General features: G+C 49.7%; 1 long non-coding RNA gene across 1 annotated transcript in view; it reads right to left on the reverse strand.

Annotated features, from left to right (window-relative positions):
- Positions 1-6,250: 6,250 nt before the first annotated feature.
- LOC129383639 (uncharacterized) overlaps positions 6,251-25,943 on the reverse strand; it is a 40,272-nt gene continuing 20,579 nt past the window's right edge. The window contains exon 3 of the long non-coding RNA XR_008611497.1: positions 6,251-6,620. This is a non-coding gene — a long non-coding RNA (uncharacterized lncRNA). The remainder of the gene's footprint in view (positions 6,621-25,943) is intronic.

Here is a 25,943-nt window from a genome sequence, read left to right on the forward strand (position 1 = left end):
CAGTGACGTGCGGCAGCATGGCGTCGAGCGTCGTCGTCGGATTCCTGCCGTAAACCAGCTTAAACGGCGTGATCTGTGTTGTTTCTTGCACCGCCGTGTTGTAAGCGAATGTTACGTACGGCAGGACGGCATCCCCGGTCTTGTGTTCGACGTCGACGTACATTGCTAGCATGTCGGCGAGGGTTTTGTTCAGGCGCTCCGTGAGACCATTCGTCTGCGGATGGTAGGCAGTTGTCCTCCTGTGACTTGTCTGGCTGTATTGCAGAATGGCTTGGGTGAGCTCTGCTGTAAAAGCCGTTCCTCTGTCGGTGATGAGGACTTCTGGGGCGCCATGTCGCAGCAGGATGTGCTCGACGAAAAATTTCGCCACTTCGGCTGCGCTGCCTTTTGGTAGAGCTTTAGTTTCAGCGAAGCGGGTGAGGTAGTCCGTCGCCACGACGATCCACTTATTCCCGGATGTTGACGTCGGAAACGGCCCCAACAAATCCATCCCAATCTGCTGGAATGGTCGACGAGGAGGTTCGATCGGCTGTAGTAATCCTGCTGGCCTTGTCGGTGGTGTCTTGCGCCGCTGACAGTCTCGGCATGTCTTGACGTAACGGGCGACGTCGGCGGTGAGACGCGGCCAGTAATACTTTTCCTGTATCCTCGACAGTGACCGGGAGAATCCGAGGTGCCCAGTGGTTGGGTCGTCGTGTAGGGCGTGCAGTACTTCTGGACGCAGCGTTGACGGTACAACAAGAAGGTAGCTGGCGCGGACTGGTGAGAAGTTCTTCTTCACGAGCAGGTTGTTTTGTAGCGTGAACGAAGACAACCCGCGCTTAAATGCCCTAGGGAAAACGTCGGTGTTCCCTTCCAAGTACTCGACGAGGCCTTTTAACTCCGGGTCTGTTCGCTGCTGTTTAGTGAAGTCTTCCGCGCTTATTATTCCAAGGAAGGCGTCGTCGTCCTCGTCGTCTTGCGGCGGGGGATCGATGGGGGCACGTGATAAGCAGTCGGCGTCGGAGTGTTTTCTTCCGGACTTGTATATTACCGTGACGTCATATTCTTGTAGTCTGAGGCTCCACCGGGCCAGCCGTCCTGAAGGGTCCTTTAAGTTAGCTAGCCAACACAACGCGTGATGGTCGCTGACGACTTTGAATGGCCTGCCATAGAGGTAAGGGCGGAATTTTGCTGTAGCCCCAATGATGGCGAGGCATTCCTTTTCAGTCGTAGAATAATTACCTTCCGCTTTTGACAGCGACTGACTAGCATACGATATCACCCGTTCAAGTCCGTCTTTCCTCTGGACTAGGACGGCACCGAGGCCTAGGCTACTGGCGTCAGTGTGGATTTCAGTATCGGCGTCCTCGTCGAAGTGTGCAAGTACCGGCGGCGACTGCATGCGTCGTTTGAGTTCTTGAAATGCGTCGGCCTGCGGCGTTTCCCACTTGAACTCGACACCACATTTCGTTAGATGTGTTAGCGGCTCCGCGATGCGTGAAAAGTCCTTGACAAAGCGCCTATAGTAGGCACACATGCCAAGGAATCTGCGCACTGCCTTCTTGTCGATTGGCTGCGGGAACTTTGCGATGGCAGCTGTCTTCTGCGGGTCGGGGCGTACTCCAGATTTGCTGATGACGTGGCCTAGGAATAGAAGCTCATCGTAAGCGAAGCGACACTTTTCCGGCTTCAGAGTGAGCCCTGATGACTTGATGGCCTCTAATACTGTCGCAAGCCGCTTAAGGTGATCGCCGAAATTTCCGGCGAAGACGACGACGTCATCCAAGTAAACAAGACAGGTCTGCCACTTCAATCCTGCTAAAACCGTGTCCATCACGCGCTGAAACGTTGCAGGCGCCGAGCACAGTCCAAATGGCATAACCTTGAATTCATAGAGGCCGTCTGGGGTGATGAAGGCGGTCTTTTCGCGATCCCTTTCGTCGACTTCTATTTGCCAATAGCCAGACTTGAGGTCCATCGATGAGAAGTATTTAGCATTGCAGAGCCGATCCAAGGCGTCGTCTATCCGTGGGAGGGGGTATACGTCTTTCTTCGTGATTTTGTTCAGTCGACGATAATCGACGCAGAAACGTAGGGTTCCGTCCTTTTTCTTCACTAAAACAACTGGAGACGCCCACGGGCTTTTCGACGGCTGGATGATGTCGTCGCGCAGCATTTCGTCGAGTTGTCTTATAGATTCGCGTTCTCGCGTCGAAACTCGGTAAGGGCTCTGGCGTAGTGGTCGAGCGCACTCTTCGGTTATTATGCGATGCTTTGCGACAGGTATTTGTCGAATCCTCGATGACGTCGAAAAGCAGTCTTTGTATCGTCGAAGCAGACTTCTGAACTGTTGCTGCTTAATCACGGGGAGACTTGGATTTATGTCGCAGACTGGCTCGGGAACTACGGTCGTCGGGGTAGATGCAACAGAATCCGAGAGGACAAAGGCATTGCTGGTTTCCTGAATTTACTCGATGTATGCGATCGTCGTGCCCTTGTTGATGTGCTTGAACTCCTGGCTGAAGTTTGTCAGCAACACTTCAGTTTTCCCTCCATGCAGTCGAGCGATCCCTCTTGCGACGCAAATTTCACGGTCGAGCAGCAGATGTTGGTCGCCCTCGATGACGCCTTCTACGTCAGCGGGTGTTTGGGTGCCGACGGAAATAATGCTGCAGCGCGGCGGGATGCTCACTTGATCTTCGAGCACACTCAAGGCGTGGTGACTACGACAGCTCTCCGGCGGTATCGCTTGATCTTGCGACAGCGTTATCGATTTCGACTTCAGGTCGATGACTGCGCCATGTTGATTCAGGAAGTCCATGCCGAGAATGACGTCTCGTGAACACTGTTGGAGGATAACGAAGGTAGCAGGGTAAGTCCGGTCATGAACGGTAATTCTTGCCGTGCAGATCCCAGTCGGCGTAATCAGGTGTCCTCCAGCGGTCCGAATTTGAGAGCCTTGCCATGCAGTCTTAACTTTCCTCAACTGGGCGGCGATGGGTCCACTCATGACGGAGTAATCGGCTCCTGTGTCTACTAAGGCGGTGACTGCGTGGCCGTCGAGAAGCACGTCGAGGTCGGTGGTTCTTTGTCTTGCGTTACAGTTAGGTCTTGGCGTCGGATCACGGCTGCGTCGTGTTGAACTGAAGCTGGAACGTCGCGTCGTCAGGTCGTCTTTCGTCGCCGTATTCTTTGCTTCCAGACTTCGTTGGGACGGCGGCGTGTCGTTATGTCGTCGAGGTGGTTTGTTCGGCGTCTTCGTCGGCGGCGGAGGATCTTCGTCAGTTCGACGAACAGCAATCGCACCTCCATCGGTTGCTGCTTTTAGTTTTCCGGATATGGGCTCGCTGACCGGCCCCGGGCTGGGCCAGTGTATGGTCGGCGCTACGGCGACAGGTAGCGGCCTGGTGATGGCGAACGCGACGGTCGTCGAGAGCTCCACTGAGTAGCGGCGAGGTAGTCGGCGATATCGCGAGGGCGTTCACCTTGCTGCGGGCGCGGAGCGTTGACGGCGAAACCTCGCAGTCCCATCTCCCGGTAAGGGCATCGTCGGTAGACGTGACCCGCTTCTCCGCAGTGGTAGCAGAGCGGGCGGTGGTCAGGAGCACGCCAAACGTCTGTCTTCCTCGCGTAGGTGCGCTGGCCGACGGGTGGGCGTGCTGGCGGCGGCGGTGGTGGTCGACGGAATTGCGGCGTTACGGGGCCCTGGCGCGGTCGTGGAGGCGGACCCTGACGGCGGGCGACGGCGGCGTAAGTCATCGCTTCTGGCTGGGGCTGCGGTACTTGTGGTTGCACCTCAGCAACACCAAGCGATCGGTGCACCTCTTCTTTCACGATGTCGGCGATCGAGGCCACTTGAGGCTGCGACGATGGCAAGACCTTGCGCAGTTCTTCGCGCACAATGGCCCTGATGGTCTCGCGCAGATCGTGCGTGGCCAGTGATTGAATTCCGGCGTAGCTTGTCGGCTTGGTGCGTCGGTCGAATTGCCGGTTCCGCAATTCCAGTGTCTTCTCGATGCTCGTCGCCTCACGAAGAAACTCGTCGACGGTCTTCGGTGGGCTTCTTACCATTCCGGCGAAAAGTTCCTCCTTTACACCATGCATCAGTAGGCGTACTTTCTTCTCCTCGGACATTTCTGGGTCTGCGTGGGGGAACAGACGGCTCATTTCCTCAGTGAAGATCGCGATCGTCTCATTTGGCAGCTGCGTTCTGGTCTCCAGTAGAGCTTGGGCTCGCTCTTTTCGCACGACGCTTGTAAATGTTTGCAGGAAGCCGCTTCGGAAGAGGTCCCACGTCGTCAAGGTGGCTTCTCGATTCTCGAACCACGTCCTAGCGGCGTCCTCCAATGCAAAATAGACATGTCGTAGCTTGTCGTCGCTTGCCCAGTTGTTAAACGTAGCGACCCTCTCATACGTTTCCAGCCAGCTTTCCGGGTCCTCAAATGTGGAACCGCGGAACGTCGGTGGTTCCCTGGGCTGCTGCAGCACGATGGGGGACGCTGGGGCTGCCATTGGGGTTGCCTTGGCCACAATCTTCTTGGTCTTCTCAGGTAGAAGTCCGTGCTCCGGAGGCAGCTGTTGAAGACGGCGGCTTGCTCGATGGTTCGGGAGTACGTTGGTGTTCTCTTTGCGGTCCGGGCTTGAATTACGGCTTGTCGGGGGCGTCCGGTACATGAACGTACGCAGCACCTCCACCAGATGTCACGTGGTGGTGACGTAGAAGAACACAGTAGCAATACTGTGAACGAGAAAACTAACTTTTATTGGGCGAACTTGTGCCCACAAAATAGGCTACACTTACAGCACAACGAAAGCGGCGAATACAGTCGGCGATCGTCGGAAATTGATCAGCGGGTCAAGCGCGTCGGCTTCTATACAGAATCGTCGAATGTTCCAGACTAATCGTTGGGACCCGCGTGCCTTCCACAAAATTCTACACCGTTCGCGTCAGGCGAATAAATCAGATAACACAAGGTTCGGCGACAACAGACTGCGGATAGAAGCATCGATAACTTTCCAGAAACTTCGGATACATGCAAGCGCGTCCCGCGCTGTGCGATAAGATTTGTTAGGCGGCGAAACGTGGTCGCCCGATAAATATAAGTACACGTGTCAATATGTATCAGAAGAAGGCATCAAAGAAAGACAGCACGGAACACACAGGGGAAATTGCTTGTACTCACTAATTCACATAAAGAAATTGTAAATTAATAGAACTGAACGCACGCGTAATGCGAAGGACGTGGGATCGTTCCCCAGTTGCGGAAATCAGTTTTTTTTCATTCACTTTTAACTCTATTATTTATAATTTCTTTATTTCAAATAGTGGGCACAAGTAATTTCCCCTGTGTTGTCCTTGGTGTTTTTGTTTGTTGGCTTCCTATGAAATGATTAATACAAATTGGGCCCCTCGGTAAACCCCCTGTCTGCTAGTTTATATATATATAAAGACGGAAATTTGCCATAAATATCAGTTGCTCGAGCGCTCCTATTTTTTCTCCGTGTGCTGCGTGTGCCGAGCAGGCCTGTGACTTTTTTCACGTGCATTGAGATGCTTTCTCAAGAATGCGCATTGACCTTGTCAAAGTTTTTCTGTGAAACATATCCTGTAGGCGGTGCACGATGACACTCTACAAGAATGTGAAGTGGCCACTTACAGGGTTAGACAGTCTTCTCGTGCTGTGCACCAGACCTACTGCCTTGCATGTCACTTATGAATTGTGGCAAATATCATTTAGTGAACATTGTGATAACACGGATTAAAGAATGTCGATGACGTTTATGAAGTGATACTTCGTGCTAAATAAAATATCTTGGGCAGCTGGCACGCACACTTCCATAAGCACGTTGGTTTGCAAGCTTCTGGAAACTCCAATAATGTTAGATACTTTACCTAGTCGCGAAAATATACTAGTCTGCAACATTTCAAGGAGGCAGCGAGTCGCACACCGAGAATTCAAGTTCTGAGCTACTTAGAGCTCCATACAAGTGGCGATAATGTAGCTAACTTAAATGCAGATCCTAAATTGTCAAAGCAGTCAGCTGGCTGCAACTATGTCCCTTGGCTGACTTTGTTGGCGGAGATACTCCACCGCCTAATAATAATTTCTGTAGGCTAAGCAAACTCGCACTTTTGCAACGACACTGAAGAGTTTCGTATTGATTACCGTTACTGGCGACAATGCATGAACTGCGGCAAAGGACATAGGAGCAATTCTTGAGAAGCGTAGCGTACGTCTTCAGCAGCAGGGCGGTGCTTTGCCCAAGCCGGCGGAGTGAAGTAAGTGCTCCAAGTCGAAGTTCGTTTGGGGTTGTGCGGGGTTATGCCTCTCTTCAGTGTTAGAAATGCGGTAGAAAGGTTTAAGCCGGTCGCAGCTCTGGCGTTATCAGCCTAGCATTTTTTTTTTTTGCCGTAGGTACAGCAAGGACACTTACGATCCGCGGAGCATCACCAAAGTTTCGTCTGTCCGAGGAGTTCCAAGGGGGGCGCGACATGATAGCTCTTTGGACTGCCAGTGCCTGTCGCCTAATCCATGGCTCGCTCGTAGAGTCGAGGGCTGCAGGGTTCTGGTCGTACCCGATGCTCATACCTGACGAGAACTGTGGCTGGATCGAAGAGGCTTTTGTATGCGTATCGCCTGCATAAAACAAATCATAGTTCTGACCGACCGACCGACCTACAGACCGACCTACCGACCGACCGACCGACCGACCGACCGACCGACCGACCGACCGACCGACCGACCGACCGACCGACCGACCGACCGACCGACCGACCGACCGACCGACCGACCGACCGACCGACCGACCGACCGACCGATAAACATTATTTGTTCAGCAAAATCTTTTGCTTCTCTTAATGCCCCACTCGATACTGGTTGAAGTTCAGTAATGAGAAGTATAAGGACAAGTGATTGGTCCATTTGTTTCCTTGCATGACATAAGCGATACAGCAGACGGCGGAGTGCAGTCTCTCTGCAGACTTAACATTAGACAACACATTCACATATACGTGCACAAAGATGTATACAAAATAAATGACTAAATTGATGTCTTGATGTCTGCTAAAGCCAGAATGATGCAGTACAGATCATTAATGTGCGTCTTCGTATTTGAGCACGCGCACTGAAATGTTTGGACAGTTCTTTAGCTATAGAGCACGTACTACTTCCTGCTTTAAGTACTGCGTGCATTACTTTTACCTCGTACAATACATTTCGTGTACCTGATTGTTCGTTCTTTTTGTGTGATCTGAGCTTTTCGGACACTCACTCTGATCGCTTTAATACGATTATCATTATTGGGGAACTTGAGGCGCTTGTCGGTGTAGGCCTTGCTCGTATGTTCTCATGATATGATTAATAAAAATCGGGCCCTCGGTTAACCCTTCTTCTTCTTGATCTTACACAAGGATACCTTTGTGACTGTCATTTCTTTTTCCGGACGTTATATAGCTTTCACCAGGTGTCCTCCGTGAACTGGATGAGACATCTTGTTCATGTTTGGTGAAAGAAGGGGCCACTTAATGGGTGCTGCGTAGGCAAAGTGCGGATGACGTCATTGAAATACGGTCTTTTCAATGCATTACGTACGCGAGTGCTCCGGAGCGATAGGAGTGTGTCAGTTTTTTTCTTAGCATTTAGCGCATACTTTCTGAACTGGTCATCGACTGGCCGTCCGTTGTGGCCGATGTATAGAACACCAGTCGCGTCCCGAATTCTATATGATTACAGAAGGTTCGGAGAAAACACAGACATCAGGTGAAATTGGTTGCAAGAATCGAGAATGTTCTGATAGATGCAGGTGCGTCTCGCGCCATTCGATAACCTTTAACATTTATTAGCCCTGACCTGGCGCTCTTTGGTCATAATTGGCACTTGCGCCATTAAGCAACAGATTCAATCAACAATTATTAGCTGGTGGGCTGTCATGGAAAACAAACAAACAAATACAACTGTCATTATAAGTTCAGACAAGTTTGTCTGAACAAATATTCAGCGGGTTCGATTCCACCTAGCACCAGATAAATGTTGAGATTTACAGCGAAGCTCTATATGGCTAGGTGGTTCCATGAATGTTTGTTACCCATGAACAAAAACTATCATCATCAATGGCTCACACCCCCGTAAGCATTCATGCTCCCTTAAGCAAGCAAAAAATGCAATGTCTCATAGCACCGTACGGCAGAAGCTTCAAGCACTCATCGAAGTGAAGCGAACAGTGCTTCAATTCTTTCTAATCACGCATACAACATACAGAACAGCATGTCGAGAACATGTAATCATCAATGGCTCATACCCCGTGAGCAATGGCTTATATCTCCGTAAGCAAGCAAAAATGCAATGACTCATAGTCCCGTAAGGTTCATGGTTACTCATTTCGCGTGAATTAGCTGCGACGACACTACCCCTGTTGTCATTGCCGGTGACTTAAATGTGGATGTGTCGGTACCGAAAAGAGAGCGCTTTACGCGTTCCGTGTTCTAGACATATCTCTTGCGGTGCCACACCGATCCTGCCCAACCGACCACCCAGAATGTCAGAAAGAATGTGATTGCAGTTGCAAGTGAAATAATGACCACCGATCAACGCAATAAATGAGTGTGCGTACCTTTTGTCACGATGACTGCCCATCAAGGCAATCAATAAGTTGGTATCTTCGTTCAAAATTATGTGTCACCTCCGTGTCGTGTGCTAAATAGCTTCGCGGGTCAACCACCCTTCACAGAGTGGAATGGCTCATGATTTATCTATAGCGCAGTTCTTAGGCGCCCGTTTCTGAGACGAGCGGCGGCGTTTTCCTTCGGCGTAACGAAGCGAACGAGCAGAGGAAATTGAACCGAACGTGAAGTGCAGCGTGAGAAGAAAAGGGTGGCACCGCGCAAGACTTGCAACGACCGCTACGAGATGGCGCCAGAGGAGCACACCTTCTAAAGTCCCTTGATTTGACAGTAGCGAGACTCTTTGAACTCTGCCGCCGCCGCGTGACCTCCTCGCCTCCTCCTCGCCCATTGTGCGTTCCCCCGCGGCAACCAATTTTGCCCCGTTTTTCTACACGACGATTGGCCTCCCTGCCGTTGCCCTTGGAAACGCGCGGATCTTGAGTTTTGCTTGTGTTTTTCTTTTTCGTTCGCGCCATTTTCCTCCTGAGCACGGCTGGCTCGGCGCTTTAGGTGGGCGCAGCGAACGTTGTACACTGTCTTTCCTGCTCTATGTGCTAGCGCTATGCCGGGCTCTTGCGCATATAACTGCAGCAACATGCCTGAACATGGTTATGCCGTTTTTATGATACCAGAGCGAAAGCGTGACGGCTTGCGCAGGAAGCAGTGGCTGCATGACATTGGCCGAAAGAACTTTGTGCCGACAAAAAACAGCGTTGTTTGCGAGGTGAGGCGTCTTTCTTATAGCTCGTAGCAAAGCATTCCGCAATGCTGCATTTTTTTCATTCTTCCGGCCTGCTCACCAACGTTTTTGTTGCGGTTGTCCTCAGTATGCTTAATATTCTGGGGCGGCTCCATCACTTCGCACGTCGCTAACTGTTGTTCTTCAGTCGGAAGTGCAGCATTATAGATTCTGCTTTGCGCCCTGAAAGAATTAGTGGCAAGTATACCCGTGGTATTGCAGGTGATGAGCGTTAGCTAGTCAACATTGATTTTTTTTCTTTGAAGTTTTAAGGCGAAAGCCTTTAGATCTCTATGTTTCAAGGTCGCGTTGTAAACTGGAAGTATCACGTGAGCCAAGGAAGGCCAGAGGTGTCCCAAAGCATGTCCACCCCTGCATAAGAGAATGATTACCCAAGTTAATTAATCATTAGTGATGACATATTGTAGATTAGGGAGGATTAAGGTTGATTAGAGTGTATTAAAGAAGATGAAGGTGGATTAGAGTGCATTAAGAAGTATTAAGATGCATGAATAAAGATTAAGGTGGGTGGAGGAGGATTAAGGCAGATTATGGTGGATTAAAGTGAAGGGCTGATGAAAGGGTATTAAGACCGATTAGGGTGCACGAACAAGGATTAGGGGGATTAAGATGGATAAAGGAAGAAAGGTCTATTCATCTGGATTAAGGTGAATTATGGTTGATATAGGAGGTTTAAGACCGATTAAGATGGATTAGTGTAGATTAAGGTGGATTAGGGACCATGGAGTGCGAGTAGGTCTGATAGAGGTGGATTAGGGCGTATTAATGTAGATTGGGACTATTAAGCAGGATTCAGTTGTATTAAGGTGCATGAATAAGGATTAAGGTGGATGAAGGAGGATTTAGGTGGATTAGGGTGGACTAAGGTGTATTAGGGTTCATTGAGTGTTAATACCGATTAGTCTACCATAATCCTCCTAATGCACATTAATCCACCGAACCCACGTTCATCGACCTTAATCCTCCTTCATTCGCTTTAATCCACCATAATCCACGAGAGACTTCCTTAATGCACCCTAATCCAGCTTCTTCGACCTTAATCTACTCTAAGCCTCCTTAATGCACGTTAATCCTTCTTAATCAACCCTAATGCTTCCTCATTCACTTTAATCTACCCTAACCGGCTATAACCGTCCTTAATTCTCCTTAATCCACCCGAATCCGCATTCATCTACCTTAGTCCACCCTAATCTTCCTTATTACACCCTAATCCTCATTCATTCACTTTAATTCACCTCCTTAATGTACCTTATACCTTCTTAATCCACCCTTATCCTTCTTCATGCACTTTAATCCACCCTAATCCACTATAATCGTCCTTAATGCGCCTAAACGCACCTTCATCCACCCCAATCCACCTTCATCGACCTTAGTCCAACCCAGTCTTCCTTTATGCACCTTAATTCACCTTCATTCACCTTAATGCACCTTCATCGACTTTAATCCACCTTAATACACCCGAATTCATCTTAATTCAATCACTAATCAATCATTACTTTGCTAATCATTAATCATCTCTTATACGCGGCTGCACATGGTTTGGTTCGCTTCCCGCCTTCCTTCGGTCACGTGATTTTTCTGTAGCTCACAACGGGACCTTGAAACAGAGGTCTAAGGCTTTCGCTGAATAAGCCACACACGAAGGGATGTGTCAGAAGCAATACTAGATCAGACGCACGAAGTAAAGCATCAGATCACGTGGCAGAAAAATTGTCCGGAGTACAGAACTCGCCTCAAAGCACCCTTTACATCGGTATAGCCCGTTCTTACGGCTTTAAGAAAAATCGATGCTGTTATTAGCATTTCTCAAAATTTTCAACCCCACTGGGGCGCGCAACTGACCCAAAATAACACGCCACCATAGAATCCTGCGGCCCGTCCGCGGGAGCCCAGGAGGAAAAGCGCGCCGTGCGCAGCCGGCGGGCGAGGAGAATCGAGGAGGAAAGCGCCGTGAGGAGGAGAGTGTCGCAACTTTCAAATTATCAGGGGCTTTAACACCGTCTAAAATCCCTTGATAATTTGAAAGTAGCGACACTCTTTGGAACTCTGCCGCCGCCGCGTGACCTCCTCGCCTCCTCCTCGCCCATTGTGCGTTCCCCCGCGGCAACCAATTTTGCCCCGTTTTTCTACACGGCGATTGGCCTCCCTGCCGTTGCCCTTGGAAACGCGCGGATCTTGAGTTTTGCTTGTGTTTTTCTTTTTCGTTCGCGCCATTTTCCTCCTGAGCACGGCTGGCTCGGCGCTTTAGGTGGGCGTAGCGAACGTTGTACACTGTCTTTCCTGCTCTATGTGCTAGCGCTATGCCGGGCTCTTGCGCATATAACTGCAGCAACATGCCTGAACATGGTTATGCCGTTTTTATGATACCAGAGCGAAAGCGTGACGGCTTGCGCAGCAAGCAGTGGCTGCATGACATTGGCCGAAAGAACTTTGTGCCGACCAAAAACAGCGTTGTTTGCGAGGTGAGGCGTCTTTCTTATAGCTCGTAGCAAAGCATCGCGTAATGCTGCATTTTTTTTTTTCATTCTTCCGGCCTGCTCACTACCGTTTTTGTGGCGGTTGTGCTCAGTATGCTTAATATTCCGGGGTGACTCCATCACCTCGCACGTCGGTAACTGTTCTTATTCAGTCGGAAGTGCAGCATTATAGATTCTGCTTTGCGCCCTGAAAAAAAAAATAGTGGCAAGTATACCCGTGGTATTGCAGGTGATGAGCGTTAGCTAGTCAACATTGAGCTTTTTTTTTAAGTTTGAAGGCGAAAGCCTTTAGATCTCTATGTTTCAAGGTCGCGTTGTAAACTGGAAGTCTCACGTGGCCCAAGGAATGCCAGAGGTGTCCCAAAGCATGTCCACCCCTGCATAAGAGAATGATTACCCAAGTTAATTAATCATTAGTGATGACATATTGTAGATTAGGGAGGATTAAGGTTGATTAGAGCACATTAAAGAAATAATGTTGATTAGAGTGCATTAAGAAGGATTAAGATTAATCCTCTTTCATTCACTTTAATTCACCCTAGCCCACCATAATCCCACTTAATGCACCTTAATCCTTCTTAATCCACCCTTATCCTTCTTCATGTACTTTAATCCACCCTAATCCACTATGTTCGTCCTTACTGCACCTAAACGCACCTCCATCCACCCTAATCCACTTCATCGACCTTAATCCAACCTAGTCCTCCTTTATGCACCTTAATCCACCTTGATTCACCCTAATGCACCTTCATCGACTTTAATCCACCTTAATCCTCCTTAATACACCCGAATTCATCTTAATCGGATCACTAATCAATCATTACTTTGCTAATCATTAATCATCTCTTATACGCGGCTGCACATGCTTTGGTTCGCTTCCCGCCTTCCTTCGGTCACGTGATATTTTCTGTAGCTCACAACGGGACCTTGAAACAGAGGTCTAAGGTTTTTGCTTAATAAGCCACGCACAAAGAGATGTGTCACAAGCAATACTAGATCAGACGCACGAAGTAAAGCATCTGATGTGGCAGAAAAATTGTCTGGAGTATAAAACTCGCCTGAAAGCTCCCTTTACATCGGTATACCCCGTTCCCATATGGCTTTAAGAAAAAACCAACCTTCTCTTAAACGTTGCTTCCAGCATTATCGATGCTGCTAATAGCATTTCTAAAAATTTTCAACCCCACTGGGGCGCGCAACAGGCCAGAAATAACACGCCTCCATAGAATCCTGCGGCCCATCCGCGGGAGCCCAGGAGGAAAAGCGAGCCGTGCGCAGCCGGCGGGCGAGGAGAATCGAGGAGCAAAGTGCCGTGAGGAGGAGAGTGTCTCTACTTTCAAATTATCAAGGTGCTTTAACACCGTCTACGCTGTCGTCTGTTCACCGTAGGCATGCGGCGAGAGCATCGCACGACACCATGTATGAAAACAACGCGCTGGATCAGCGAAGCTCTGTCTGAGGCGGCTGGTGTGAATCGCGCCCACGCATTGGCCACGCTCTGCCTGTAGCCATCTCCCGATTAATGAGGCAGCCGCTTCACACTTCGCTCCGTTTGCTACGTGCCACATGGGACAGATTGTCCGTGCCAGCCAATATATCGTGAAATTAAAACACGTATAGAGCTGCCCTCAAATTTCTCATTAGGGAATTCCGTAATCGTCGGTGAATTTTTCACCTTATTAGACATCGTTTCGTATTTTTTTGTTAGGCAGACGGTGCAGCACTATTTTTGATATTGAACAGCGGAACGTACCCAGCCACCCAAGATGACATGAAAGAGGTTTGTTGATTGACGGCACACACTCCTACACTAAAATTGCTACGATGGTTGGTCTCTAAATCGCTTGCTTCAGTGATGCAGCCCGATGCACCCATTAAAGCATGGACCACCCAATGAAAGAAGTGTGTGAGAAACCGTTTAGATAGATAGATAGATAGATAGATAGATAAGTGGGTAAAATATTGTTACGGAAGGATGAACGAAGAGAGGAAGAAGAAGATCGCGAGACGCTGGCTGCTGCGGGTTGTTGGTGGTCAGCCATCTTAACTTCTCAGACTCATCTCGTGTGTGTGTGTGTATATATATATATATATATATAAATATATATATATATATATATATATATATATATATATATATATATATATATATATATATATATATATATTGCTACGGCATGAGCCGGGCGAGCAGAAGAGGAAGAAGACGTTAGCTGGTGCAGCCTCGGGATGCCACCTTGACTTCACCACCAATCTCGTCAGTCAAATAAAGCCGGTTTAACATTAACCGTAACAGTTTTGTGGTGGAGGTGCGGGGTACTTCGACCAGGACGATGGAGCTGCTGCAGTAAGTGCCACGCCAGAGCAGACGCCTCGCTCGACTGCCTCCAACACCACTTGAGATCCCGATGTCCCACAGCGGCGACCAAGAGCCTTTTCTGGCTGCTCCAGTGCGAACAACCGGCGCCTGGATGCATCAGATGGAGCTCCGCCTTTTCTCAGGAAAATTCGGCGAGAACGTGGAGGTATGGCTCACCCACTACAAGCTTGTGAGCAAGTACAATGGCTGGAACTCCACGGCTCAGCTCGACAATGTGGTCCTGTTCCTCACAGGCGCTGCGCTAGTTTGCTTCGAGAACCATGCAGACACCTGCACAACGTGGGACAGCTTCGTTACTCACCTCACAGAGTGCTTCGGCGATTCCACCACGAAAAGGAAGCGGGCGGAGCAGACATTGCTTCAGCGCGCTCAAGTCCCAGGTGAGACCTGTACTACGTAGTACATAGAGGCAATCCTGAAGCTTTTCAGAACGGTCAATCCTTGAATGTCCGAAGAGGACAAGATTGGACGCCTTCTCGAAGGCATAGCCGAAAATGTTTACAATTATTTAATCGGAAAGGAGAGTCTCGCCTCAGTCGCCGACCTCATCAAGCATTGCCGCACATTTGAGGCCTTGAAGCTGCGCCGTATCACGCCAAAGTTCGGCAGGTTAGCAAATGTCACAACGGTGGCAAGCGTTGACGAAAATGACAACTACAGTTTTCAATTTGACCTTGCGGCAACTATAAGGCAATTTGTCCGCCAAGAACTTGAACGACGCACCAAAGGGGCGAATGTCGAACAGCTTGGCTGCAATTCCAACCAACCTCAAGAACATGCATCTGCTGTGTCCGCATTGTCTGCCATGCCAGGCGTTGCAGACTGTCGAGTGGATCAGCTGCGACAGCACCGACGTACCTTTCCCGACGATATGACGCACGATCAACGAACTCGTCGAGCTACCACCACGAATCGGAATTCGGAAGATCGCGTTTATTATTCGCAGCGTCCCAGGGTTGACCCCGAGGCTTACAACGTCGGTCGCGCATCGCCTGTGTGTTACAGCTGTGGCGCCTGAGGAGACATTGCTCGTTTTTGTCGCCGGCGCCGACAGACAACAACGTATGGCCCACCACCAACTTGGCCTAATTTTGAACGTGACAGTTATGACGACTGTTGGCCGACGTACCCTGGTACTGCAAACAACACAGGCGCGCCACCCCGGAATACCTTCCGTCAATATAGTAGAAGGAGTGCCTCACCACCTTCAGACCGCAGCCTGACGCCCCCGATCAGTCGCCAACGCCGTAGTGTTCTACGTTAGAACACTTGCTGTGTGAGTGCCCGACTTTCTCGAACGCGCGCGCGGCCCTCGCAAAAGTCTACCGTACACACAACCTTCCCTGTGCAACGGTGGACAATCTACTGCACCCCTCGGGCTGCATATCAAGCCAGAAGCGCCTCTTCCGAGCGATTCTGGTGTTCGCCGAGGACATTGCCCTAGCTGATCGCCTCTGAGCCCCCTCCCCGCGCCTACGGCGGTTCGACCGCTGCTGCTCCTTCCCTCTTTCTTCCACCACTCTTTTCTATCCCTTCCCCCCTGTGCAGCTCGGTTGAGGTGTCCTCATCTGAGAGACAGTTACTGCGCTGCACTTTACCCCATGTTTTTCCTTCCCAAACAAGAATCTCTATCTCTCACCGTCACCACGGTGACGTGCTACGTCACCAGCGCCGTTGGGAAACAACCGGCGCGGCCGATGGAGGTAAGGTCGCCGGACAGTCTGCGTCTATGCGAAATACTCCTCTGCCTATTATGATGTTGAAGAACAAAGTGCGTGTGTTAATTGATAGTGTACCTGCAACAGCATTAGTGGATACTGGTGCTACCGTTTCCGTCATGAGTGTAACTTTCAAAGAGAGGCTGGGTCGGAAAGTTATGTTACCGTGGAACGGTGGTGTGACGTTTCGTGGTGTCAGTGGAGAGTGCCTCGTTCCCCTTGGTATTTGTACTGCAAGTGTTTTGTTCGGAGGAGAAGATCTTAAAACAGAATTTCTCGTACTACCGCGGTGCACTCATGATGTGATTCTCGGGATTGACTTTCTTCAGGGTTGTGGTGCATCCGTTTACTGTGGCACAGGCGAAATTACTGTCGCCAGCCTTGCCGACACATCCTTACCAGTGAAAAAGTATTGTGTTGTTTCGAACGATTTGCTGCTGGTTCTATAGAGATTTATACAGTACCAGTGGCACCCACGACGATAATGGAAGAAAGAATAGCCTAGAGGAATTCTAAATCCCACAGGTAACTCCGGAAGAAGTAAAGAAAGCCTTGGGAGCTATGCAAAGGGGGAAGGAGCTGGGAGGATCAGGTAACAGCAGATTTGTTGAAGGATGGTGGGAAGATTGTTCTAGAAAAACTGCTCACCCTGTATACGCAATGCCTTATGATTTCGAGCGTACCGGAATCTTGGAAGAGCGCATACATAATCCTAATCCATAAGAAAGGGGAAGCCAAAGACGTGAAAAATTACAGACCGAGCAGCTTACTGCCAGTTGCCCACAAACTATTTACTAAGGTAATCGCAAATAGAATCAGGAGCACCTTAGACTTTTGTCAAGCAAAGGACCAGGCAGGATTCCGTAAAGGCTACTCAGCAATACACCATATTCACATTATCAATTAGGTGATAGAGAAATGTGTGGAATATAACCAACCTTTATATATAGCTTTCATTGATTACGAGAAAGCGTTTGACTCTGTCGAAGCCTCAGCAGTCATAGAGGCATTACGGAATCAGGGCGTAGACGAGCCGTATGTAAAAATACTGAAAGATATCTATACGCGGCGTGCACGCCGATGGCCGCGCCACTGGTGGCGGCCTTGCGCAGAACGCATGGGAGAGGAGCGAGCCGCGCGCCGTAGCACGCCGTAGTTTGTTGCGTCGTTGATAGTGCTTCTCCATCTTATTTGTGTTTTCAGAGCAAAATAAGCAACACTCTTCGCATGTGTGGGATGGCCAAAGCTTCCGAAGAATGTCGAAGAAGAATTGTTGCAGGGTGGGGGGGCTCAAATACCGGCGAAAACGTGCCGGTGATACGGTTCTAATTATTCCCCGCAAAGCCTCATCAGCAGGAGCAACGGTGGCAATGGATCGTAGCTTCGGCGCGAAATTTCTTGTTCTCATCCTTTCCTTTGTCGCTCCGGTGTTTTTTCTTTTTTATTATTATTTTTTTACTCAATTGTAGTTAGACGGGTAAGCGACGAAGTTCGTCTGCAGTGCAACCTGCGGTTGAAAGGCATTTCGCTAAAGTTCGGAATGCCGTTTGCCGCTTATATTGTTTTCCGCTTCTTTACCGCGTTGGGCTAGCTAGGCAGCACGACTGCATGAGCGCATTGTTTTGCATGTTAAAGCTACAGAAGTTTGCAAGAACTGAAATTGTTAGTTTTATGTGGCCCGGTAAATCCTCGCACCAGCTGTCGCGCACTTCATGTTTTTACATTTATTTTATGCGTGGCTTCGCCCATGTTTAACTGTTGCTAGTTGCTTCATGCATAACTCCCGATTCTTTTGAGCTGCGAGGTTTTCACCCTGCCTCGTTTGTAAAGGGTATAAATCACGCTGTGTCTTATCGGAATGACACCAAGCAAGTGCTTCTTTAACAGCTTTATTCATTTCGCCCGAGGGCACCTTAGATATTGTGTTTTTTTGGGAAATGTGTTTAGAAAATAGGTAGCTCAGGGCGAGAATTGCTAATAGTTACTGCATATGGTATTTTTGTTCTATTTTTCGCTGATCCATTTTTCGCTGAGTAGTTCGCGTCACATCATCATACCTTGATGCTGTCTGAGCAGACTTAACACGCCGAGTGATTTGTTTGTTTCACAACGTAGTCGCTTCTTGCAAGTGAATTTTGCACTCAGCTGAATTATTTCTTATTATGATTACGCCGCATAGGACTAAACCCGGCCTTGCCGCCAGCGCTGTATCTAATTTGACTGGCGCTGCTCTGCCTTTAAATATATCATGTGGCCATTCTCTCTAGTAACATTTAAAAAAAGTACTGCAATGTTAGTCACACTATAGCTTTGTACGTTTCCAAGCAGTTCCCTTAGGGAATTTAAAATTGCAAAAACTGCAGTGCGAACGGCAGTTCATCGGCGGTACAGCGCTAACACGCGCTTTTATTAACCCGTGTGTTTGGTGGCTTCGTTGACTATAGTGTACGCGTTTCTATCAATAAATTCGCAATTATTCTACTTCAGGCGACTTTCACTACACTTATTCGGCGGCGTCACATGTTTTCATCGGCAGAAAAATCACAACGGTATATGCAGACATCGCACCGTGCGGATTTGTTATCTAAGTCTGCACTAAGGACGGGTGCTTATTATTGAGGTACAGAAGCAGCATTACGGCAAGGGTAGAATTAAAGAAAGAAAAAAAACGGTCGAGACATCGCATTAGTCAACAAAATTTGTCGGCTAGTTTACATGAGCTCCACTTCATGTAAATGGTCTTCATGGCGTTTGTCTGCGGGACGCACCTGGCGCGTATGCGGACCATGTTGCCCCAAACACCGGTAACACCTTGTTCATACCCGCTCCCACAGAGGTCTGCGTCTTCCCTACAGCTGTCACCGCAGAAGAAGCAGTCTGGCGCCCGAACCAAGGACAAATCGCAGCCGCGAACTTCAGTCACCCTTGCTGCAAAGCGTTGTCGTCTGCTACTGCTCCCACGCGTATTGTTGGAAGCGCCCGCTAGGTGGCTATCAGTGGCGCCTCTATAGGCGGTGCACGCGGCCTATAGTGGCTCCACAGCCACCGTAGTGCTCCATAATGAAAGCAGCAAAATCCCAATAAAGAAAGGCGTCAGGCAGGGAGATACGATCTCTCCAATGCTATTCACAGCGTGTTTACAGGAGGATTCAGAGACCTGGATTGGGAAGAATTGGGGATAACAGTTAATGGAGAATACCTTAGTAACTTGCGATTCGCTGATGATATTGCCTTGCTTAGTAACTCAGGGCACCAATTGCAATGCATGCTCACTGACCTGGAGAGGCAAAGCAGAAGAGTGGGTCTAAAAATGAATCTGCGGACACTAAAGTAATGTTTAACAGTCTCCGAAGAGAACAGCAATTTACAATAGGTAGCGAGGAACTGGATGTGGTAAGGGAATACATCTACTTAGGGCAGGTAGTGACGGCGGATCCGGATCATGAGACGGAAATAATCAGAAGAATAAGAATGGGCTGGGGTGCGTTTGGCAGGCATTCTCAGATCATGAACAGCAGGTTGCCATTATCCCTCAAGAGAAAAGTGTATAATAGCTGTGTCTTACCAGTACTCACCTACGGGGCAGAAACCTGGAGGCTTACGAAAAGGGTTCTCCTTAAATTGAGGACGACGCAACGAGCTATGGAAAGAAGAATGATAGGTGTAACGTTAAGGGATAAGAAAAGAGCAGATTGGGTGAGGGAACAAACGCGAGTTAATGACATGTTAGTTGAAATCAAGAAAAAGAAATGGGCAAGGGCAGGACATGTAATGAGGAGGGAAGATAACCGATGGTCATTAAGGGTTACGGACTGGATTCCAAGGGAAGGGAAGCGTAGCAGGGGGCAGCAGAAAGTTAGGTGGGCGGATGAGATTAAGAATTTTGCAGGGACGACATGACCACAATTAGTACATGACCGGGTTTGTTGGAGAAGTATGGGAGAGGTCTTTGCCCTGCAGTGGGCGTAACCAGGCTGCTGCTGCTGCTGCTGCTGCTGCTGCTGCTGCTGCTGCTGCTGCTGCTGCTGCTGCTGCTGCTGCTGCTGCTGCTGATGATGATGATGATGATGATACCGCCTTGGTCGCTGTCACGTAACCCTGTCAATTTCGCTGCTGCCGACCTTTCATCGTTTGACGCGCCAGTCCAGCCACTTACGGCAAGTTGCGCAAAGAAAGATGTACTTGTGCCACCCTCTGTCGTGAAAGTAGTGAATGGCGCCTGAAATTTGTGGACTTTCAATTGTTTTTTCGTCCCTGCTGTTCCTCCGCGTGAGCTTGATTGACCTTGAATAAACATGATTTGATTTGATTTGATATGAAGCTCGCTGAATTTGACGAGATTACTTACAGCTCCATTAGAGTTCTAAGCGAGGAGGAGCAGTCTCATACTAGCGATCCTCACCGAAGCCCTTCTGAAGAGCAGATCCTATGGATGATCAACCAGGCTCTGCCCTCACATGAGCGCCACGCTCTCGCAGAAGTTTTGTGCGCACATCTTTCTGCGTTCGATTTCACACAAGGCGACAAGCAGGCTTCATTCCTGCGTTCTCGTGCTCACCACAGAATTGACACCGGATCTGCGCACCCCATTCGGCAAAAGCCTTACCGCATTTCTTCAACAGAGAGGACAGTTATTGCTGAATAGGTGAAAGACATGCTGCTGAAAAGTGTTGTTCAAGAGTCCTCTAGTCCGTGGGAAGCACCAGTAATCTCAGTAAAGAAGAAGGGTGAATCGTGGCGATTTTGCGTTGATTACAGGAAATTGAATGCGGTCACCAAAAAGGATGTGTATCCACTTCCTAGAATTTATGATGTCATTGATTGTCTACATTCCGCTGCCTACTTTTCATCACTGGATTTGCGATCAGGATATTGGCAGATACCCATGCACCCAGACGATAAGGAGAAAACGGCCTTCGGGGCACCAGATGGTCTCTATGAATTTAACCTTATGCCGTTCGGCCTTTGTAACGCGCCAGCAACATTCCAACGATTCATGGATACTATCCTCCGAGGACTTAAATGGGAAATTTGTTTGTGCTACTTCGATGATGTGGTGATATTTGGCAGCACATTGTGTGACCATAACAGCCGTCTCAGTCTTCTTGTTCTGGATTGTGTGAAGCAAGCCGGCTTGATCCTAAATTCCAAGAAATGTCGTTTCGGGGAAACCGAGACGTTAGTACTTGGGCATCTGGTCGACAAAAACGATGTGCGGCCAGATCCATAGAAGATTGAGGCAGTCAGCTCCTTCGAAGCACCGAACTCAGTGCGGGAATTGAGGAGTCTCTTGGGCCTGTGCTCGTATTTTCGTCGCTTCGTCCCAAGATTCGCCGACGCGGTGTAGCCCCTAACCTGTCTTCTCCAGAAAGCCGTTCCTTTCAATTGGACATCGGCTTGCGACGACGCGTTCCGCCAGCTAAAATTTCTGCTAACGTCAGGACCTATACTGCGTCACTTCGATGCATCCGCACCTATGGAAGTGCACGCTGATGCCAGTGGCATCGGCATCGGTGCCGTACTAGTGCAACGTCATAAGGAGCTGAACACGTTGTGGCTTATGCTAGTCGCTCTTTCACTAAGGTGGAACGCAATTACACTGTCACCGAGCAAGAATGCTTGGCAGCTGTTTTCGCTGTCCACAAATTTCGGCCCTGTATCTACGGACGTCCGTTCACTGTCGTTACTGACCACCCCGCGTTATGCTGGTTGGTGAATCTCCGTGACCCGAGTGGACGACTGGCACGTTGGGCTCTTCGACTGCAGGAGTACGACTTCGTTATTTCCTACAAGTCCGGGCGTCGCCACGCAGATGCGGACTGTCTCTCCCGCCTTCCTCTGAAGACGATGGAGTGTGAAGAAGGCAATTTTGATGACTGTTTTGCTCCCATTTCTTCTACATTCCCAGACTCGGTGACTTTCAATGCAGAGCTGGAAAATGATATTAGTTTGGAATCTCTATTTGTAGCCGCATGGCGTCCTCGAGCCACTGGTCGACTTTGTGTCCGTGACGGCCTGCTTTACAAGAAAAATTATTCGGCTAAACGCGCACGCTTCCTTCTGGTGGTGCCGCAGAGTCTGCGAACGGACATACTGAGAGCCATGCACGACGATGTGACATCTGACCATCTAGGATTCATCAGAACTTTGAACTGGACAAAGGAGCGTTTTTACTGGCCCAGAATGCGGGAAACAGTCAATCACTACGTCGCCAGTTGCAAACAATGTCAACGCTACAAGCGCCCTACGACCACTCTGCCAGGTCTTCTCCAACCTCTGCCGCCGCCTCGCCTGCCATTTGAACAAGTGGGTATCGATCTTCTGGGCCCATTTCCCCCATCATCTAACGATAACCGATGGGTGATCGTATGTGTCGACTATCTGACCCGTTACACGGAAACGGCGGCCGTACCATCTTCAACAGCTGCGTCCGTTGCAACGTTTTTGCTTCGATTCATTATTCTTCGACGTGGTCCCCCCCGTGTCATCATTAGCGATCGCAGTCGTGAGTTCGTTGCGCACGCCGTAGCACTGCTTCGTCTCTGCAGTTCGCAGTTCCGTCATTCAACGCCTTATCACCCTGAGACAAATGGGCTTGTAGAATGTACGAACAGAACTCTAACTAACATGCTGGCCATGTACGTATCTTCCGATCACAAGGACTGGGACGATGTACTCCCCTTCATCACCTATGCTTATAATACTGCAAAGCATGAGACGACCGATTACAGTCCTTTTAATCTCCTTTACGCACGTTCACCGCTGAGCTGCATTGACACTATCCTACCGTTTGACTTTCACAGCGAGTACTCTGTTGCCGAGACGCTTTGTCTTGCCGAAGAAGCCCGGCGTATCACTCGTCTTCGTACCGTGGCATCGCAACACCGATCGAAAGAGCGCTATGACAGCCGACACCAGTCTGTCTCGTACGGTAAAGGAGACTTTGTGTGGTTGTGGACTCCGGAACGTAAACGTGGCTTATGCGAAACGTTTTTACCCCAGTACACTGGCCCGTTTGTCATTGTAGATCGCTTGAGTAACTTGACGTACGTGGTGGCACGCTTGACGTCCGCTGGTCGTCGGTCTAGCCGGACCCAGTTAGTACATGTTGCCCGTCTTAAGCGGTTCCACCCTATGCTTTCCGAGTGATTTGGACTTGCCCAGCGGGCTTCGTCTGGCAACAGGGGATTGCTACGGCATGAGCCGGGTGACCAGAAGAGGAAGAACACGTTAGCAGGTGCAGCCTCGGGACGCCATTCCCTTAACATATTGGTGAGAGGTGCGGGGTACCACGGCTGGAAACGGAGCTCCGCCGTGGCCGTCGCATCACCGTCCGCACCATGAATGACGGTGAGCACATACTCATACGCCATTGTCGCATGCTACGTCGCTCTCACCTTCGGTTGTCATTGTGCAACCCAAGGATCCTGGAACTTTTTGCGGGACCGATGACGCCGACGTTGTAGAGTGGGTGGCCGTGTACGAAATTGTGAGTGGAATCAACAGATGGGACCCTACGCTTATGCTAGCTAACCTGTTGTTCTACCTAAGAGGCACGGCAAAGGTATGGTACGAAAACCACGAAGAGGAGCTAACGGGCTGGGACCAATGCAAAGAGAAATGGACAGAGTTGTTTGGCAAACCAGCCGGCCCTAAAATTGCCGCAAAGCAGAAACTGACCTCCCGTGCCCAATCCCCCACGGAGTCCTATGTCTCGTACATCCAGGACGTGCTGGCACTTTGTCCTAAGGCCGATCACGACATGACAGAAGCTGAGCTAGTCGGGCACGTGTTTAAGGGCATTGCTGACGACGGGTTTAATCTGCTCATGTGCAAAAGCTGCTCTACAGTTCATGCAATCATGAAAGAGTGCCGACAATTCGAGCAGGCCAAAAGCGCCAAACTTGCCAATACTGCCGCAACGTCGACGTGTGAAGATAAATTCGCACAACAGCATGCGTCGCAATCAAAGGACGTGGTGCGAATCGTTATATGTGAACTGGATGCGATGGCGCCCGCAGGTTTCTGTTCGCGTAGCCCTGTTGCTACCACATTTTCAGATCCTCTTGTACAAGCCATCGTTCGTCAGGAACTTGAAAACATTGGTTTACATCCTGTGTGCTGTCGCCCATCCCAGAGCTAACGAACGCCCTTCTACTATTTTCGCTCCACTCCGACACTTCTCTAGACGTTATTTCAACCCGACTAAGTGGAGAACTGCGGGCGACCAGCTGATATGTTTCACTTTTCGCCGCACTGGTCATGTCGCCCGATACTGTCGCAACTCGTGGCCCTCAACACCTCGCACGCCGGCCACCCTGAGCCGTTTTTATTAAAATACCCGCAATGTTTCGCCCACCGCCAACTCTAACAGCATCGACAACTCTGCTAGGAAAACGGGGTACAGCCGTTTACCATCGCCGCGCGGACACCAGTCTCGCTCACCGCAAACACGTCGCCCATCTTCCCGTTCGCCGCAGCCACGTCGCCATTCGTCCCCTGTGGCGTTTGGCCGGGCCCTTTCGGAAAACTAAGAAATGCAGCCCTCGGAGGTGGGGCTGCATTGTATACTACCGCAGCAAATCCTCTGTCTGTGCGCATAAGGAGGAGAGTAATTGACGTTAAAATAGACGGCGTACCTGTCCAAGCACTCGTCGACACTGGAGCCCACGCATCTATGATGAGTTCTAGCCTACCTAGACGTTTAAACAAGGCCCTCACCCGAGCAGCTGTACGAGTGCTTCGTGTGGCCGACGGCGGCGTGCTGGTTGTTCTTGGAATGTGTACTGCGCGTTTAATTATAGCCGGCCGCCCAACTTCTGTTCCCTTTGCTGTGATTGACAACTGCTATCATGACATTATCCTTGGATTGGACTTTTTATCCCCGCATTCTGCTCTCATCGACTGCGCCACCGGCGTTCTTCCGTTGGAAATGCCTCAACTCGCCGATGCTCGGACTTGTGCTCACCGCACTTGTGCCCGCGCTTGTGACCGCACTTGTGCTCACCGCACTTGTGCACCGACTTGTGCCCACCGCACTTGTGCTCGCTTCACGATGTGCGTCTGTCACCCGAGGCAGTTACTTACGTCACTTTGACCGCGCAGGGACAGGTTCCTGACGGTGAATTTGTGCTTCGCCCCATCATCGACGTGCTTTTGAACCAGAAAATTGCTGTTCTGCATACGTTAGTCACGGTTACTAACAACGACGTCGTTCTACCGCTTCTGAATTTTAGCCTGTGCCCTCAAGTGATTCGGGCCGGCATGTTCTTGGCCAGCGTTTCTAGTGGTTCCGAAGTGGACATTGAGGGTCTGAATGCCAAGAGTGGCTTATTAGCGCCAATTGCAGCTGACAGCTCTGGTTCCTTAACGGATGACTTCACGAAAATGATTGCACCTGACCTCACCTCTGCACAGGCCACGGAGATACGTCACCTGCTTGAATCGTACAGTGACATCTTTGATTTCGGTGACAGGCCTTTGGCCAAACATCTGTCGTTCACCACCGTATAAACACTGGATGCGTCGATTATCCCCACTTAAAGAAGACCACGCGCAAAGACGTCTACCCACTACCACGCATCGATGACGCCTTGGACTGCTTGCACGGAGCTAAATACTTCTCGTCCATCGATCTTTGATCCGGCTACTCGCAGATTTTACTTAATGAAACGGACCGCGAGAAGACGGCCTTCATCACACCGGGTGGCTTATATCAGTTCAGAGTCATGCCCTATGGCGTATGCAATGCTCCTGCTACATTTGAACGTATGATGGACTCTGTTCTGCGAGGCTACAAATGGACCACCTGTGTTTGTTACCTTGACGACGTTATTTTTTTTCTCCCACATTCGGCAGCCACCTTACCCAACTCGCTGCAATTCTTGCGGTCTCCCGAAAAGCCGGCCTTCAACTGAACTCCAGGAAGTGTCAGTTCAGGCGCCGTCAGATTACAGTGTTGGGA

The sequence above is a fragment of the Dermacentor andersoni genome, chromosome 8 (assembly GCF_023375885.2).
Source record: "Dermacentor andersoni chromosome 8, qqDerAnde1_hic_scaffold, whole genome shotgun sequence".
In the NCBI taxonomy this organism is placed as follows: domain Eukaryota; kingdom Metazoa; phylum Arthropoda; class Arachnida; order Ixodida; family Ixodidae; genus Dermacentor; species Dermacentor andersoni.